The sequence below is a fragment of the Ambystoma mexicanum genome, chromosome 2q (genome assembly GCF_040938575.1).
Source record: "Ambystoma mexicanum isolate Mex_15411 chromosome 2q, UKY_AmexF1_1, whole genome shotgun sequence".
Classification (NCBI taxonomy): domain Eukaryota; kingdom Metazoa; phylum Chordata; class Amphibia; order Caudata; family Ambystomatidae; genus Ambystoma; species Ambystoma mexicanum.
The window spans coordinates 175,816,222-175,834,907 of NC_090924.1; positions in this window are offsets into that span (position 1 = coordinate 175,816,222).

Genomic DNA, 18,686 nt, shown 5'->3' on the forward strand with positions numbered 1-18,686 from the left:
GCTCCACGAGCCTTCCTGGGGTCCAGTTCCCAGTCCCCTTCTTTTCCCTGGGGACCCCTGCTCCTTGTCCTGGGTTTTCCCTGGGTCTTTCTGGGCTTAGCCTCTCCTCCAGCTTTCCTGGGGCCCTCGTTCACTGTCCTTGGATTTACCTTAGGGATCCCAACTCTTGGTGGTCTCCCCTCCCAATCTGGTTCCCTCTTCCTGTCTGGACCTGCATGGTGCCTCATCCTTTGGACCTACTGTACCTCGAGCAGATCAGTCATCCCAGACCAGTTACGTGAAGCTGCTTGAACTTGTCTCCCTGTGGACTGGGGGCCTTATCTTGTATTCATCTGAGAGGTTCCTGGACTATCTTGCTTCATCACCGGATCACGTACCTTTGGTATAGACTCTTTTGGAATTCACCCGTATCCAGTAACTATCCATCAGACTGTGGCCTCTCCTGCCTGTGCTTGCACAGTCCCTTCGTCACGTTAATCAGGAGAGTGCTTTCCGTGACGCTGGGAGTTGGTCCATTCACCACCCTGTGTCATTAGGGTGGTGGAGAGGCTGGTTCCCCGAGTCACATGCTCGTCATTTCACTGGATGCAGCCTGGTGGTCCCAACTAGATCCACTGTCAAGAAAACAGGTACACAGTTCTCACGCACTTCTCTGCTTGACAGATTGAGACGGCTGCCTTCAGACCCAGAGATGGAGGATTCGCAAGAGATGCGGAATGACTTACAAGCACTCAGGGCGGAGATGACCGCCTTACGCCAGGAAAATCAGACTCTACGCCAAATGATAACCCAAGGGGCTATGAGTACCTCGCAGGTTGAAGGATCCTTGGCACATACAACACCAATCAAGTTCGATGGAGATCCACGTCGAGTGGTTGAATTTTGTAACCGCTGTCGAATCCATTTTCTTTTCAGGTCGACACATTTCAACAACGATAAAGCCAAGATTGGTTACATCTTGGGGAATTTAACCGGGAATGCTCTGGCCTGGGCGACACCGTTTGTAATAACAAACAGTCCGATTCTGAATGACTTTTTAGCCTTTGAAAAAGCATTCCTCGAGGTTTTCCAGACGCCAAACCTGGCCTCCGCTGCGCAGAATCAACTGATGGATTTAAAACAGGGGAGTGCCGACATGATAACATACATCAGTCGCTTCAGCCTATTGGCAACCGATTCCTAATGGCCTGAAATCACACAAAAAACTCTGTTTCGTCGTGGGCTGAGAGAGGAGTACAAGGATGAGCTACTCGACATTCCTGAACCAGAGTCTCTTCAACATCTAATTGATCAGGTGCTCCGAATTGATCAGAGACTGGCAGAACGAAAGGCCGAGAGATGTCGGCTTGAGAGAAGTTCTCCCAGAACGACCAGTTTACCTGCCGGATCGTTTGGTTCTACCGAGTCTGGGCCAGAGCCAATGCAATTGGGTGCCATGAGGGGTCCGTTATCTGAGGAAGAGAGAAGACGGAGAAGAACGTTTCGGTTATGTCTCTATTGTGGAGCTGCCGGACATTATCTGGGTACGTTCCCCTTACAACCCAAGAAGAAGAAAGCGGGAAACTAGAGGACCTGTCGCGTATTGGGAAGGCAGCGACAGGTCCCATTTCCTCCTCAGACCTTTCCCCGTTTTGCTCAGAACTTTATCCCATGAAACCCGCAGTGTTAAAGACTTTGAAGATTCAGATCAAGTTGCCTGACAGAACCCTGGAAGTGTTTGGCCTGTTGGATAGCGGGGCTTCCGGCAATTACATTGATGAGACCTTTGCTTCTGTAAACCGGATTCCACTCCTGCCCAGACCCACTGCTCTGCCCGTGGAAGTCATCGACGGAACCCCTTTGTCTTCCGGACCCGTCTGTCAATGTACAGTGGGCCTACTTCTTCAGATTGCCGACCATTTTGAAAACCTCGCTTTGGATGTTATCAAGTCCCCTACCTACAAGGTGGTTTTGGGGTTACCCTGGCTGCAACATCATAATCCGGCAATTGATTGGAGAACGCACACTTTGACCTTCTCCTCCGCAGTTTGTGCCCAGAAGTGCTGTTTGTCCGCTCCGATCCGAGCTTCTTCGACCCCCTTGGAATCTATTGGCAAAGGGGTCAGTGTGTGTTCCACCTCTCAAGTTCCACTGGTATATGCTGATTTTGGACAAGTGTTTTCTGAACCAGGCGAGATACCTCTACCACCACATCGCTCGTTTGATTGTTCAATCGAGTTGTTACCGGACTGCGTGATTCCTCATGGGAAACTGTACGCTTTGACACGGGACGAGAGACAAGTGCTTCAAGACTACTTGTCGGATTGTTTACAGAAAGGATACATAGTTCCGTCCATGTCGCCCGCAGGGTTTCCCCTGTTTTTTGTGAAGAAGAAAGAGGGCACTTTGAGACCTTGTGTGGACTATCGACAACTAAACGACATGACTATCAAAGACCGGTACCCACTTCCATTGATTCGCAGTATCCTGGAAACTCTACACACAGCCCAGATCTTTACCAAACTAGACTTACGTGGAGCCTATCACCTTGTGCGCATCAAGAGTGGAGATGAATGGAAAACAGCATTTAAGACTCCTTTTGGGCATTTCGAGTATAGAGTCATGCCATTCGGTCTGTGTAACGCCCCAGCTATCTTTCAACGGTTCATGGACAACATCTTTGGTGATCTTATTGGCTTGTCAGTCTGGGTATATCTGGATGATATCCTGTTTTTTTCCAGAACCATCGAAGAACATGTGGGACATGTACGTGAGGTCCTTCGCCGTCTGTCTCTCAATCATTTATTCGCAAAGGAGGAGAAATGCTGCTTTCACCAGCCCAGTATAGAATTCTTGGGGTTTGTGATCAATCAGGACGGGGTAGAGATGGATCCCAAGAAAGTTCGAGCTATTCAGGAGTGGAAACAACCCCATGACATAAAATCTTTACAACGCTTCTTGGGATTCGCTAATTTCTATAGGCGCTTTATTCCACGGTTTTCTCAAATCTCAGCGCCCCTCACCAGGCTGACCAGCAGTAAGATCATTTTCAAGTGGGATTCCCTTGCGTCTCAGGCATTCGACACCTTGAAGTCGGCCTTCATGGCCGCCCCGATTTTGCATCACCCACAGGATGACTTACCTTATATTGTGGAAGCAGACGCTTCGAATTTCGCAGTTGGGGCGGTTCTCCTGCAAAGAGATCCGGTTACGTCTGTTGAACATCCAGTGGCCTACTTCTCACGCAAGTTGAATCCCAGCGAAAGAAATTATGCGGTCATCGAGAAGGAGCTGTTGGCCATCAAAACCGCATTTGAGGAATGGAGGCATCACCTACTTGGAGCACGTTTTTCGGTAGAGGTTCGTACCGATCATTGTAACCTGCAGTACCTGCGCTCCCTGCAATGTCGAACGCCCCGTCAGGCTAGGTGGGCCTTCTTTTTCTCCCCATTCGTGTTTCATGTCACATATGTTCCAGGAGCCTCCAACTTGAAGGCGGATGCCCTCTCCTGATCACTGTAAAAAGTGGAAGAAACATCCAGTTCGGATCAGCCGCTGATTTCCCCTCACCATTTCCTGTTGACGTTGTCTCCTCATCTACAGTCAATTGCTGATGCCACCCGGACCGATCCTGAAAGATCGGCCCTTCTTCAGCGAATGTCGGTATCTGAGCATGACAGGCTCCTGTTTTGCCGGAAGAGGCTTTACATCCCCAAGGGTACGATTCGAGATGGCATATTGCATGGGTTTCATGATTCACCTATTGGGGGTCATCGAGGGGTGAGAGCTACACGTGAGCTGATATCCCGACAGTTTTGGTAGCCTAGGTGGGCTACCGACGTCCAGAAATACATTGAGAGTTGTCCCGTCTGTGCCCAATGTAAGGTTTCTAGAAGACGACCTTTGGGACTGCTAGTACCCACAGAATTAGCACCATACCCATGGCATACCATCGCTACGGATTTTGTGGTTGATCTACCTCCTTCTAACGGGTTTACTTGTATAATGGTCGTGGTGGATAGCTTCACTAAATATGCTCTTTTCATCCCGTTTAACAGGATCCCTACAGCTACGCAGATGGCTTCAGGTTTTTTCCATGAGATCTATCGACTACATGGTCTTCCTGAAAAGATTATCTCGGATCGTGGTTCTGAATTTCTCTCTGCTTTCTGGAACAAGGTGTGTGGTCATCTGGGAATTCGTAAAGCTTTGAGCTCTGGCTATCACCCGCAGACCAACGGGCTCACCGAAAGGACAAATCAGACTCTGGAGGAGTATCTCCGTTGTTTTGCTAACGCAACTCAGTCCAACTGGAAGGCGTACCTAGATCTTGCAGAAGTATCCTACAACAATACTGTCCACGCTTCTATTGGAGTCAGTCCGTTCTTCTGCTCAGCGGGTCAACATCCCAAGTTGGTGCCATTTCATCCTGTGCCCACCAGTACAGTTCCATCTGCTGATGCCCTGGTCTCTACCATTCAACGACAACAGGAATTGGCTTGCAGGATCCTGAAGGAAGCCAAGGAGCGGATGAAGGCCCAGGCTGACAGGAAAAGGAGTGTGGAACCAGACTTTCGAGTTGGGGATAGGGTTTGGTTGTCGTCCAAGAACCTGCCACTTTGTAATTTACTGGTCAAATTAGCTCCCTGGTATTTTGGTCCGTTCAAAATCACCAAACGGTTGTCTTCTGTGGCCTTTCGCCTTCAGCTACCTCCTTCTTGGCATGTACACCCTGTTTTCCATGTCTCCCTATTGAAGCCCTATGTGGTCGATCCCTATGGCCGATCCTGTCCTCGCCCAGCCTCTGTCCTTGTGCAAGGGGTCCCAGAATTCGAGGTTCAGGAGATTTGCGATGCCCGCTATCGCAGGGGGGTGCTTCATTTTTTGGTTGATTGGAAGGGGTACCCGGCTTGTGATCGTACTTGGGAACCACGTCGGCATGTGCATGCTCCCCGCTTGGTTCGCGAGTTCTATGATCGATTTCCTTGGAAGCCTGGGTTCTGGGAGGGGGCATAGTGTCATGCCACTTTTGGGGAGACCGGGGTCTGTTGCACCCGCTCCCTCTCCCACCTCCTGGCGGATTTACCCACGCTTTCGCGCTTGGGCGTTCGCCAGGGGGAGAGGTGCTGGGGCCGGTGCTAGAGGGCTGCGGCGCATGCGCGGGAAACCACTGTCTCGGTTCCGCGCATGCGCCGTAGATTGGGCCTCCGCGCTGGGAAGTGCTTGCCTTCCAAGCCTCGTTCTGGGTCCGCCGGCGCTCGGAGACGAAACGGCTTGCGTTTCAGGCCTCGCGAGTGCCGGCGGCCCAGAAGAGGAACCGCGAGCAGTAGCAATTCGCGTCTCAACGCGGTTGCTACGGTCGTGTTGCTCGCTCCTGCTTCTTGTGGTTCCTGTTCCCTGTGCCTGGTCTTGCTTCAGCTCCAGCCTTCTCTTTGGTCTCCCTGCCTTGCTGGTCCCCAGCCTGCCTGGTTCCCAGTCTCCTGTTACCTGCTTGGGTTCTCCTTGGCTCCTGTCTGCTCCACGAGCCTTCCTGGGGTCCAGTTCCCAGTCCCCTTCTTTTCCCTGGGGACCCCTGCTCCTTGACCTGGGTTCTCCCTGGGTCTGTCTGGGCTTAGCCTCTCCTCCAGCTTTCCTGGGGCCCTCGTTCACTGTCCTTAGATTTACCTTAGGGATCCCAACTCTTGGTGGGCTCCCCTCCCAATCTGGTTCCCTCTTCCTGTCTGGACCTGCCTGGTGCCTCATCCTTTGGACCTACTGTACCTCGAGCAGATCAGTCATCCCAGACCAGTTACGTGAAGCAGCTTGAACTTGTCTCCCTGTGGACTGGGGCCTTATCTTGTATTCATCTGAGAGGTTCCTGGACTATCTTGCTTCATCACCGGATCACCTACCTTTGGTATAGACTCTTTTGGACTTCACCCGTATCCAGTAACTATCCATCAGACTGTGGCCTCTCCTGCCTGTGCTTGCACAGTCCCTTCGTCACTTTAATCAGGAGAGTGCTTTCCGTGACGCTGGGAGTTGGTCCATTCACCACCCTGTGTCATTAGGGTGGTGGAGAGGCTGGTTCCCCGAGTCACATGCTCGCCATTTCACTGGATGCAGCCTGGCGGTCCCAACTAGATCCACTGTCAAGAAAACAGGTACACAGTTCTCACGCACTTCTCTGCTTGACAGGGGGCAACAGGAGAGAGACACGGGGCATGAGCGGGGGGTGGGGTTGTACAGGAGACAGACACGGGGCATGAGTGGGGGGTGGGGGGCAACAGGAGAGAGACACGGGACATGAGCGGGTGGGGGGAACAGGAGACAGACACAGGGCATGAGCGGGGGGGCAACAGGAGACAGACATGGGGCATGAGCGGGGGCTGGGGGGTACAGGAGACAGACATGGGGCATGAAAGGGGGGTGGGGTGGGTACAGGAGACAGACACGGGGCATGAGCAGGGGGTGGGGTGCAACAGGAGAGAGAAACGGGGCATGAGCGGGGGGTGGGGGGAACAGGAGACAGACACGGGGCATGAGCGGGGGGTGGGGGGATCAACAGAGTCAGACACAGGGCATGAGCGGGGGGCAACAGGAGACAGACACGGGGCATGACCGGGGCGTGGGGGGCAACAGGAGACAGACAAGGGGCATGAGTGGGTGGCAACAGGAGACAGACACAGGGCATGAGCGGGGGGTGGGGGGAACAGGAGACAGACACGGAGCATGAGCTGGGGGTGGGGTGAACAGGAGACAGACACGGGGCATGAGCGGGGGGTGGGGGGCAACAGGAGACAGACACGGGGCATGAGCGGGGTGTGGGGGGCAACAGGAGAGACACGGGGCATGAGCGGGGGGTGGGGGGCAACAGGAGAGACACGGGACATGAGCGGGGATGGGTGGAACAGGAGACAGACACGGGGTATCAGCGGGGGGTGGGAGGAACAGAAGACAGACACGGGGCATGAGCGGGGGGTGGGGAGAACAGGAGACAGACACGGGGCATGAGCGGGGGGCTGGGGGCAAACAATAGAGAGACACCGGGCAGGAGCAGGCGAGGGTGGAACAGAAGACACACACGGAGCATGAGCGGGTGGGGGGAACAAGAGACAGACACGAGGCATGAGATAGACACGGGGCATGAGCAGGGGGTGGGGGTGAAAGGGGCCCCTAGGGGTCCCTCGTGCTATGGAAACAAGGCAATAACCATACACGAAAAGATGTGCCAGACACAAGGTTCAAATTCCCAATGCTAGGGTTTATTGCAAGCAAAAGATAGTATCAATTGGCCAATTCTGATCTCACGCCCCGCGACGTGAGTTTCCTAGACCTCGAGGGACGCAAGAAAGCGAATTACGTACATCAGTTACATATATACAAAATGCATATCATACAATCAGCAAAGTCATGTTCAACACTCCTCTTTATTAAGTTCCTTTGAACTCGGGATGACGATGAACATATCCAACAAGTATGACGATTATGACATTTTCGATGTCTATTCTAGTAACAATATGCAATTAGAAAGTGCGGAGGCATCTTTTAGTTGTTGAACAGAACACAGTGGTTCTGTTCTTGGAAGCAAGCTGCACACGGGGGAAGAGCCACATTCCAAGCTTTGCTATCTATGAGGTACTATTCGTGTCCTGGGAGCCAACACGTTCTAAAGGGTTTTGCGAAGGGGGGCCATAAGAAAAGCATAATTCAAGCCTTTAGCTGTATTATTCTAACATATTCTTCCATCGTACGAGACTGGCTGGTAGCTGTGAAGTGATTAAATGCCCTGCAGCTCTCTCCCAAGGCTACAGAGAGGGAGCGTGGGCATTCCTCTCTGGGCTACTCATGAGGAGTTTCAACAAACTCTTCAGTCCCGCGACCTTGTCCTTTCATATTCAGACAACAATGTTAACAGTTTGAGCAGAGTAAGCAGAAACCGCAAGAATTGCAAGCTGCAAAGCAGTTTTTAGACAGAAAGCAATGAGCAATGGTTAACAAGCAAAATGGCTATTCTTGCTACATTTAAAATGGCCGCTCGTTGGTCAAGCATAGTAGTTTATATTTCTATAATTCGGTGCATAAGACGGATGGCCCACGACCATCAAGTTACGTCTATCATTCAAATGAAGGGTATTCATTTTTCCAGATTGACAAACCCTCCTTTTGGCCGTATGCCAAACGTCTTATTTATTCATTGTATCCTCCTCTAATGAGGATAAGTCTGGGGTATCTACGTCTGAATCATCTTCATCATTAATGTCTATCGCCATGAATTGTTTTACTGTTTTTGTTTCCTCAGTGTCTCTGTTATTCCGGCCATGCGTTTGTTTTCCTCTCGACACCATGTGCATACATCCCTTAGTACATCCATCAGTTATTTCAGTGCACACTATTGGTAAGCATTGTATGCAACAGCAGCATGTTATGAATATCCCGAGTACCATCATTAGTATCGAAATTAACTTCCATCCCCAAGACCGCAATAATCCCCAAAACCAGGATCCTATCCTCCAAACCCCCTCTTCAGTAGAGAGTGTGGAACTTATGACATGTAATTTCCAGATCGCTTTAAATATCATAGGGGAGTAGTCATCTATATACACACAGCATGCAGTTTTTACGAGCTTGCAAACTCCCCCACGATCACCCTTTTTCTTCTAACGTCATATTCAATAAAATATCCGTTGTGGAATCTATTGTTTTTTGTAATATTCCAGACAGTTTTCTTATATTGTAAGAATTTTCTATTGGGGCAAGAACGGTATAAATGATTTGGCTATATCCATAGCTATCATTCCATCCTCGCTACTCCTTTGAATTCTACCTTTTGTTCGTTTGGCTACTTCTGCTGTCTCCAAGAGGAACACTCCTGGAAACAGTAGACCTAGGTAGCATGTACCTCCCCAGTTTCTAGGTAACCATGGATATGCTTTTTCTCCACATATAAAGTAAACAGGGTCTCCTACGTACACGGGTTCTATTTCGTGTTTTAAAACCACTGTGTTCAGGCAGTTGCTAAACGTTCCTACTTCATAGGAACCCTTTTTCTGTAGACATAGGGGAGCAGTTTTGGGGCTGTGACCCACTGTATAGGCAGGGGGCACAGCATCTTTGTTCCATTCATCCCTCATTCGAAATGTCATTACTGATGTTCTTTCTGCTGGCGGGGCTGGTCTATTCTGCCTATGTAATCTATCTAGTCTTGTTATTTTTTGTGTATTCTTTCTTATGGGTTCTAGTGCAAACATGCAAGCTTTTTGGAATATGGAACAACCCACAGGTCTCATGATCACTTCCTCAAATTCATTCATATTGGTCTCATCTAGCTGACCCGCATTACTCTTGTTCCATTTCCCAAAGAACTATGCACTTAATGTTACTTCACATGAATAAATCAATGGCAACGGTTGTACATACCAGCCTATCCCTTTCCCATCGTGCTGTGGTAAATGGGCGCAAACCCAGCAATCTTTTTTCTTTAAAACCGCATGGGTCATGTTCATGATGAGCAACAATGTATTGTTGCCGTATCCTTCTCTATGTCTCTCTTCCATTGGGGGCAAAGTACCAGTGATTACATGAACCGGGCTTTCAGTAGTTGCTTTTGGCAAAAGTGTTTCTAATGGGTGTACGTACTCCAGGAACCATAGTGTAATAGCTGTTATTGCTGGTACTATCATAATTAAAAAACATAGGACCAATGTCCAAATCAGTACCTTATTAATTTTACCATGCTTTTTCCCTAAATTTACAGTCTCTAAATCTATTATCTTTTCAGCAGGGGTGCAGGAGGAAGCTGAAACCGGTCTTGACCTGTTCTTCATCGTCCTTCTTCTTGCTGGCAAAGTTCGTCGCAAATGTCTCTCGTTCTTGATGCCAGAAAAGTTCAATGAGAAATGTCACAGTTCAATTCTGCCAGCCTTTTCACAGCCTGGATCATTTATCCACTCCGAGCAAGATTAGTTGTTCTTTCTCCCACTGCTCAGACGATTTCCGGACAGTTCTTTATTGATAGAGTACTATGTGCGTCCAGCTTGTCCTGCTCTGGCTCCTGACACATGTACTTTTATAAGCTCACAGAGGAGCAGTGAGTCTTGAATTGTCCGACTTGCACAATTCTCACACTTCTCTCCTGTACACCCCTGGTTCCTACTCCGTCCGTGAGTGGAACCAAAGGCAAAAATAAAAACACCAAAGATCTGTGGATCACTTTGCCTGTCGAGGCCGCAAATTATACAGATTCACTCCTGGTATTGTATGATCCGTGAATAGTGCCGTTGCATTTCCAGTATCAGGCTCAGTGTCAGCCTGTGGCACAATGATGGGTAGCGATGAGCACCGTGGCAATGATGTAGTTTCTTTCTTTGGCTTTGGTGCATTCGCAGGAACTGGTGGCCGCCAAAGGGCTACACGCGTTGTTTCTGCTCGTGTTTGCAATGCAAGGTTTGTGTCGCTCGGCAGTGATGTTTCCGCTGAGCAAAGTTGGGGCACTTTTCGCCCTTTCCCCTTACTGGCAGCCTCCTCAGGCTCTGTTTCGAGTTTCACTTCTCGTTTGCGCTTTGTTTCAACTTTCACTTCTCGCTCAGGCTGATGCTGTGGCACTGGACTGGCAACAGTTTCTTTAGTTTCCGAGACCGTTTCCTTTCTCTGGTCGTCGGAAGTTGTCAGCAGTCCTGGGAATCTTTTGGCATGTGTCGCGTGGATCCATGCCTTCCGTCCGTCTACTCAGATGGCCGTCTGCGTTGCCAAAAGTACTTGATAGGGGCTGCGCCACCTGGGTGCTAATGCTGTCTTCCGTTCAAAGTTTTTAATTAACACCCAGCTTCCAGGCTCCAGCGAGTGCCCCGGTCCGGTATATCGCACTGGTAACGCCTCCTGCACCTACTGAAGAATCAAACGCAACTTCTGTATTAAAAGCCCACAATAAGTGCTTAACACAGGATGCTCGACCTCACATAATCTTTTGGGCTGCGGTGCGCACCATACATTTGCTGGTCTCCCCATTATAATCTCATAGGGGGAGAGCCCAGTCTTAGCCTGCACAGACGTGCGCATACACAACAGCGCTAGGGGTAATGCATCCACCCAACTCAACTTGCTCCTAGCGCACATTTTTGCTATCTTTGACTTCAAGATTCCGTTATGCCTCTCCACAAGCCCGGCAGAACTGGGATGCCTGGAACTGTGGAATCTCTTCTCTATTTGCAGACCTGCACAGATCTGTAGCACTACTGTGCCCACAAAGTGGGGGCCGTTGTCTGACCACAGGACACGGGGCAAGCCAAACCGGGAGAAATACTCCTTTAGCATTACTTTTGCTGTGGACATGGCAGTACAGTCTTTTAAAGGATATGCCTCCACCCACTTGCTGAATGCACAAATTACCACTAACACATATTTGTAGTTCTGGCACCTTTCCATTTCTATGAAATCAAAATGGACCACCTCAAATGGCATAGAGGGTGGGCCGAAACTACCTGCTGGAGTCACGGTTCCCTTCCCTACATTGTGTTGCAGGCACGTAATACAATTCTGCACCAGTCTTTCTGCATTCTTTTTTATGTGCTCATTCTTCCATACTGTGGATAAATGCTGTACCATCTTCTTCGCGCAAATGTGGGTAGGGCTATGCGCCATTATAACCATTGCAGTTACATAACAATTTGGCAACATCCAGTTCTTTGTTTCCTTGTCCATCCAACATCCTTCCAAATCTAACTCAGCAGAGCCCTCAGCCCACCCCTGAATTTCTTCGGTCGTGGCCTCAGCCTGCATTTCTTTGACTGTGGCAACTCCACTCTCTATCATACAAGGTACTTCCTCAGTCTGTACTGTCATCATTTTATTCCCCAAATCTGTGGCTGTTTGCTTCGCAATCCTGTCTGCAAATGCGTTTCCCTCTCCCACTCTACATGTTACTTTCTTATGCGCCTCGCACTTCACTATAGTTAGGCGCTTTGGAAACGTGAGTGCAGACAACAATCACACAATCAAAGGGCCATGCTGAATCCTGGCCCCATGTGATGTCAAGAAACCCCTCTCAGCCCAAAGTCGGCCAAAGTTGTGAACCACGCCAAAGGCGTACTGGCTGTCACTATAAATATTCACGTTCAAATTCTCAGAGAGTTCACAGGCTCGGGTCAGTGCTATTATTTCTGCGGCTTGCGCCGAATTGTAGGGGATTCTTCTGCTTTCTACAACACTCTTTAGGGTAGTAATTGCATATGCGGCCGTTGATGTGCCATCAGGTAATTTAAAACAAGAGCCATCACAAAATAACTCCCCATCTGGCTCTTTTTGTGGGACATCGCTCAAATCAATCCTTCCCTTTGTTTCTTCTTCAGTGATCATTAAACAATCATGGGGTGGTGATTCGTTGTCACCAATTTCTGCTACGGGCAGTGGCATTAATTCTGCAGGATTCAATGCGCTACACCTCATAATTTGGATGTGGGGTGCAAACAATGTGAGCTCATATCTTGTCAGTCTAGCTGAGGTGAGGTGTTGCGTCTGTGTCCTATTTAAAAGAACGTCTATAGCATGTGGCACCATCAGAATTAAAGTGTGCCCCAATACCATTCCTTCCGTTTGTTTCACTGACGCAGCAGCTGCTGCAACGGATCGCAAACATCGTGGTAGTACGCGCGCTACTGGGTCCAACGCGCAAGAAAAATAGCCGCACGGCCTATTTCTTCCACCTTGTTCCTGTGTCAAAACCGCCAATGCACATCCTTCATTCTCACTCACAAATAGGCTGAATATCTTTTTATAGTTAGGAGTGCCTAAAACTGGCGCAACACACAATGCAGCTTTCAATTGCTCAAACGTTTTCTGACATTCCTCATTCCACTGTAAAGGCATCTCTGCATCCTTTTTTGTCAACTTTTTCATCGGCTTCACAATCAACGCAAAATTACTGATCCACTGCCGACAATAAGAGGCCATGCCTATTACAGCTCTCACTCCTTTTTGAGTTTTTGGAATAGGCATAATAGAAATACTTTCTATGCGTTCTGGTGTTAATCTTCTCCCTTCTTTCGAAAGTAGGTAACCCAAATAAGACACCTCCTTCTGATTATACTGGAATTTCTACAAACTTGTCTTGTGACCATGGGTCGCTAGGTGTGTCAATAGTAATATAGTACTTTCTTTGCAGATCTCTTTTGTGTCAGCAGCTAGTAATAAGTCATCTATGTACTGCAAGAGTACGCAACCTTCGGGTAATTCTAGCATGTCTAGCTGCTCTTTTAGCGCTCTGCTGTAAATGCTCAGGCTTTCTGTGTATCCTTGTGGAATGCGTGGGAATGTGAATGATCTACCTCCTAGAGTGAACGCGAACAGATATCTGTTGCTTTTATCCACTGGAATGCTAAAGAACACGTTCTTCAGATCAACTACACTAAAGTATTCTGCAGTGGCCGGTATCATTGTCAGTATTATTGTGACATCTGGGACCAAAGGGAATTGTGGGTCTACCACTTTGTTTAATGCGTGCAGATAAATTATGAAACGATAGGGTACCTCATTGCCTCCTTTCTTGTAAACTGGAAGAATCGGGCTGTTGCACGTGCTACCTGCAATTTCCTCAACCACCCCCAATCTCACCAGGTCAGTAACAATGCTTTTCAATCCCTTCTCACCTTCAACAGAAATTTTATAGTAGGGAATTCGTGGTAGTGTGACACCTTCTTTCAAAGTTATCTTTGCTGGCTCTATTTTCAAGCATCCTACATCATTATCATGCATTGCCCACAGACAGGTTGGTACTCTACTTAGCTCTTCTGGCAACTCTTCTGACATAAATTCCGTCACCGGTGCATCGTGAGGCCACATCGTGAGGAACACCCCATCTGCCGTACAATGTATGACTGCCCCCAATTTTCTCAACAAATTTAATCCTAGCAAGTTCTCTCCACAATTTTCTGTCAAAAGAAATGGACACTGTTCCGTAAATGGTCCTATTGTAATTGGGACAGCTTCGGACATGGGGTCAATTACTGGTGTATCTATGAACCCTACAGAAACATTCTTCTGCCCCGACAGTGGTATCTCCGGAACCAAGTGGTGGTCTATCGAGCACTTCTGTGCCCATGTATCTACAAGGAAACGGTGCTCCTTATTCCCGACTCTCATTTCTACGTAGGGTCCTCTCTGATTCACGGGAATAGACACTGGTTCCGACCCCTGTCGTGGGCTGTCCTATCGTGAAAATAACACATCATCCGATGTGTAGTCACCGCTACTGCTATAATACGTGTTTGGTTGTGTATCAAAAATATTCCTATTTCCCCCTCGATGTCTTCCACTCTGATCATTTCTCTGTTGGCCCTTCCCGCCCTGATTTTGGTTCGAAACACTTTGGTTCAATGTCTGGTTCTGTTGTGCTTGGTTTTGACCATATGATTGGGTTTGAGTACCTCCAATGGTATATCCCTGCTGCTGCTGCATGTTATTTCTGCTTGGGCCGTTTGACCCCTGATGTCCTCTATAAGGCCTTCTCTGACCAAACCCACCCCTATTCTGTAGGTGCGGGCATTGCGCTCGCCAGTGTCCTTCCTCCTTACAATACGCACATTGATTTAATCCCAATGACACCCCACGCATATTATTCAAATTTCCCCTGCCTTGTGCGTTTTCTCTACCTCTATTGTATCCAATGACTTGCTGCAGTAACACCCTTGTTTTTAAATTTACTCTATCCTTCACCTCTCTTTCTTTCGCCACATTTACCCTGTTCTCGTAATATTGGGCTATGTGTAATATCTCACTCACCGGTTTTGCTGCCCAGGAACTTTCCAACGTCATTAACATATCTTGAATTGGCGATATTAGTCCCCTCACATGTTTATCAACAAATAGCCTTTTCCCCGACTCTGTTACTGGCTCATCCTTGCCCTGTACACATGTAGTTAATTTGTCCCACTGAATCCTTTTTTCTGGAATTATTTCCCTTAACCTCCGCATTATCCGTTCTGGTAGATCTGCCATGCGGGTTCCCGGATTTTCCCCTACTTTTCTATTTTTATCCTCCAGTAGTAACTCCGCCCATGTGGCGCCAAAAACCCACGCGTCATCTACCGTCCTCATCTGTTTCCATATATCTGCTGGCAAAATGGCTGGGAAAATCAAATCTATATCGCTCATAGTAAGCACTGCTGATCTCAGGGTTGACTCTACTTCCTTGTAGAAACCTGCTGGATTATTTCTTATATCGGGAATCGTCTGTTTTATAGTATTCACCTCTTGCCTGGAAAAGGGAACATGCACATACTGGGCGGTGAAATGGGCTGGTGTTACCTGCGCTCCTACTGTTCCCGTCGCAGGGATCTCTACTTTTGGTACAAACGTGGGCGGGACCTCTCTCATTTGAAATGCCCCACTCACGATCCCTCCTCCTTCTCTTAGGTTCAATAGTATTCCTAAGTCCAGTGATAGGCCCGTTTCTCCTGTACTTCGCTCGAATGCTCTCCTGTATACCGCTAGTATCTCAGGTGGGCTGGCCTTATTATTTTTTATATCCTTCTCTATCAAATGTTCAGCCATCGATTGCAGTGCTTTTCTTTTCATTGGTATGGAATATTCGTCAAATATGTCATGTATAACCATAGTTGGAATACTAGGATTTGATACCCATTTTACCGCTTCTCGTATATATACTTTCAATTTCTCGCCCTTCTGTACAGATAACGTTGAATGTCTCCGCTCTATGTATCATTCTACCCTCCCTCTCCCCTCTCTTCTAATATCCCAACCCCTGTACCCAGGTGCAGCAAACATTTCGGCATATTCATTATCCAACTCATTTTTAAGATCAAAAAGTCTATCCACATGTTCCTTCACTTCTTCATCTTTTATTCTACAACATGCTAATTGGTTCAAATCTAACAATCGTTGTGGTGGTAATTTGTCAAGTAACTTTTTCCATTCTCCCACCAAGAATTTCCCCATGCATTCCAACACTACCTGTCTCTCGTTGCTTCTTCGGTACTCATACAATGAGGCCAATGCTGCCGCCTCATCATTTCCTTCTATGTACATTTCTGCCTCTTGCCGTAATTCAATCTTTCTTTCTTTGCTGATCGTGCTTCGAGTTACCCGTCCAAATCCTGTTCCTTCAGCCCCGCCTCTCATCTCCCCGGTCTCAATTTCGACTTCTGGAGGGGCGGATGGTGCTGAATCTGTCTCTAGAGCGGGAGGTGCGGATGGGACAAGTGACACAGGTGGCATCTGTGAAGGGCCTTGCTGGGTGCTGGGAAATTGTGTGTCCGTGGTCTGCATTTGTGGGAGTGCTCGCGCTGTGGGCGGGGCTTGGGTTAACGCTTGCGTGAGGGGAAGTTCTTGGGCTGCGGGAGGGGGTATGAGAGCTACTGGTTGGGTCTGCGCAGTCACTGGTATCGTGTTTGGTTTCGATTCTGGTTTTGGGCCTCGACCCGTGTTTGTTAACAAATGTTCCATTAATTCATCTGCTATGTGTAGTTCCCGCTGCGGGTATATTCTGTCTATGTTCATCTGGTCACGTCTCCCTTCCCGTCTTAGACTTGCAGTCCACTCCTCCTCTTCCTTCTCTTCTGCTATCTCAAGCTTTGTTGTGTGCCTACGCGCATGCTTCTCTCTACTCCGAAGTCGGAGCATTGCTTCCCTCCTCCAATCTTTGAAAGTCTCAAAAGCTGCAGGTCGCGCTTTCTTTCTAATTAGCACCCTCTCTAGGTTATCTATCCTCCCAATCTCAAAACTACCATTAATCGGCCACTGATGGTTGGGTTGCTTTCTAGTTTGCCAATGCCAAATTTCACAAAATATTATCGCACCCACACCATATTTTGCATACATATCATAAGTCGGCGTTCCCCCAGGCGGTGCACTTTGGCCATCTTCCAAGGACTGTCTACCGCAGCTGAAAAGCCCTGCTAAAGTGGACAGTACTCCCACCATGTTTCTTTAACCTTCCCCTTTGGTTAGCCACTTTTACCTGGACGTTTGACTTTGCAAAATCAACACTCTACCAAAAATCAGGTTTCTCTTTGAATCGGGGAATGCCTCACCTGATAAAACAAGTCGCCTGTTCTAACGCAACCTCTCCCAACGTCGTGTCTGTGCTTCTCTGGCTTCTGCCTCATCTCGGGACCCTCGCCTCCTTTGCCCTCTGGCCCGGTACGTCGATCAGGGATCAGATGTGTGCAGATCTGCGGAAGGAATCTCTCCTCACTTCTACAGGGTGCCCCGTACACTTCTTGATCCCGGCTCGAGCGTCCAGTCCTCGCCGTTCTTCCGCCTTTACTCTGTTACAACGTATACGATGGGGCAAGTGGGGGAGGGCCCCTATTCGGGCGCCATCTTGAAAGGGGCCCCTAGGGGTCCCTTGTGCTATGGAAACAAGGCAATAAACATACACGAAAAGATGCGCCAGACACGAGGTTCAAATTCCCAATGCTAGGGTTTATTGCAAGCAAAAGATAGTATCAATTGGCCAATTCTGATCTCACGCCCCGCAACGTGAGTTTCCTAGACCTCGAGGGACACAAGAGAGCGAATTACGTACATCAGTTACATATATACAAAATGCATATCATACAATCAGCAAAGTCATGTTCAACACCCCTCTTTATTAAGTTCCTTTGAACTCGGGATGACGATGGACATATCCGACGAGTATGACGATTATGACATTTTCGATGTCTATTCTAGTAACAATGTGCAATTAGAAAGTGCGGAGGCATCTTTTAGTTGTTGAACAGAACACAGTGGTTCTGTTCTTGGAAGCAAGCTGCACACAGGGGAAGAGCCACATTCCAAGCTTTGCTATCTATGAGGTACTATTTGTGTCCTGGGAGCCGACAAGTTCTAAAGGGTTTTGCGAAGGGGGGCCGTAGGAAAAGCATAATTCAAGCCTTTAGCTGTATTATTCTAACATATTCTACCATCGTACGAGACTGGCTGGCAGCTGTGAAGTGATTAAATGCCGTGCAGCTCTCTCCCAAGGCTACAGAGAGGGAGCGTGGGCATTCCTCTCTGGGCTACTCATGAGGAGTTTCAACAGACTCTTCAGTCCCGCGACCTTGTCCTTTCATATTCAGCCAACAATGTTAACAGTTTGAGCAGAGTAAGCAGAATCTGCAAGAATTGCAAGCTGCAAAGCAGTTTTTAGACAGAAAGCAATGAGCAATGGTTAACAAGCAAAATGGCAATTCTTGCTACATTTAAAATGGCTGCTCGTTGGTCAAGCATAGCAGTTTATATTTCTATAATTCGGTGCATAAGACGGTTGGACCACGGCCATCAAGTTACGTCTATCATTCAAATGAAGGGTATTCATTTTTCCAGATTGACAGGGGAAACAGGACACAGACACGGGGCATGAGCGGGGGGTGGGGAGAACAGGAGACAGACACAGGGCATGAGCGGGAGGTGTGGGGGGCAACAGGAGACAGACACGGCACATGAGGGGAACAGGAGACAGATACGGGGCATGAGCGGGGGGTGGGGAGAACAGGAGACAGACACGGGGCATGAGCGGGGGGAACAGAAGACAGACACGGAGCATGAGCGGAGGGAGGGGGAAGGGGAGAGAGACACACAGGGCATGAGCGGGGGTGGGGGAGGGAGAGAGACACACAGGGCATGAGCGGGGGGTGGGGGAGGGAGAGAGACACACGGGGCATAAGCGGGGGTGGGCGGGAGGGGGAAAGACACGGGGCAAGAGCAGGGGTGGGCGGGAGGGGGAAAGA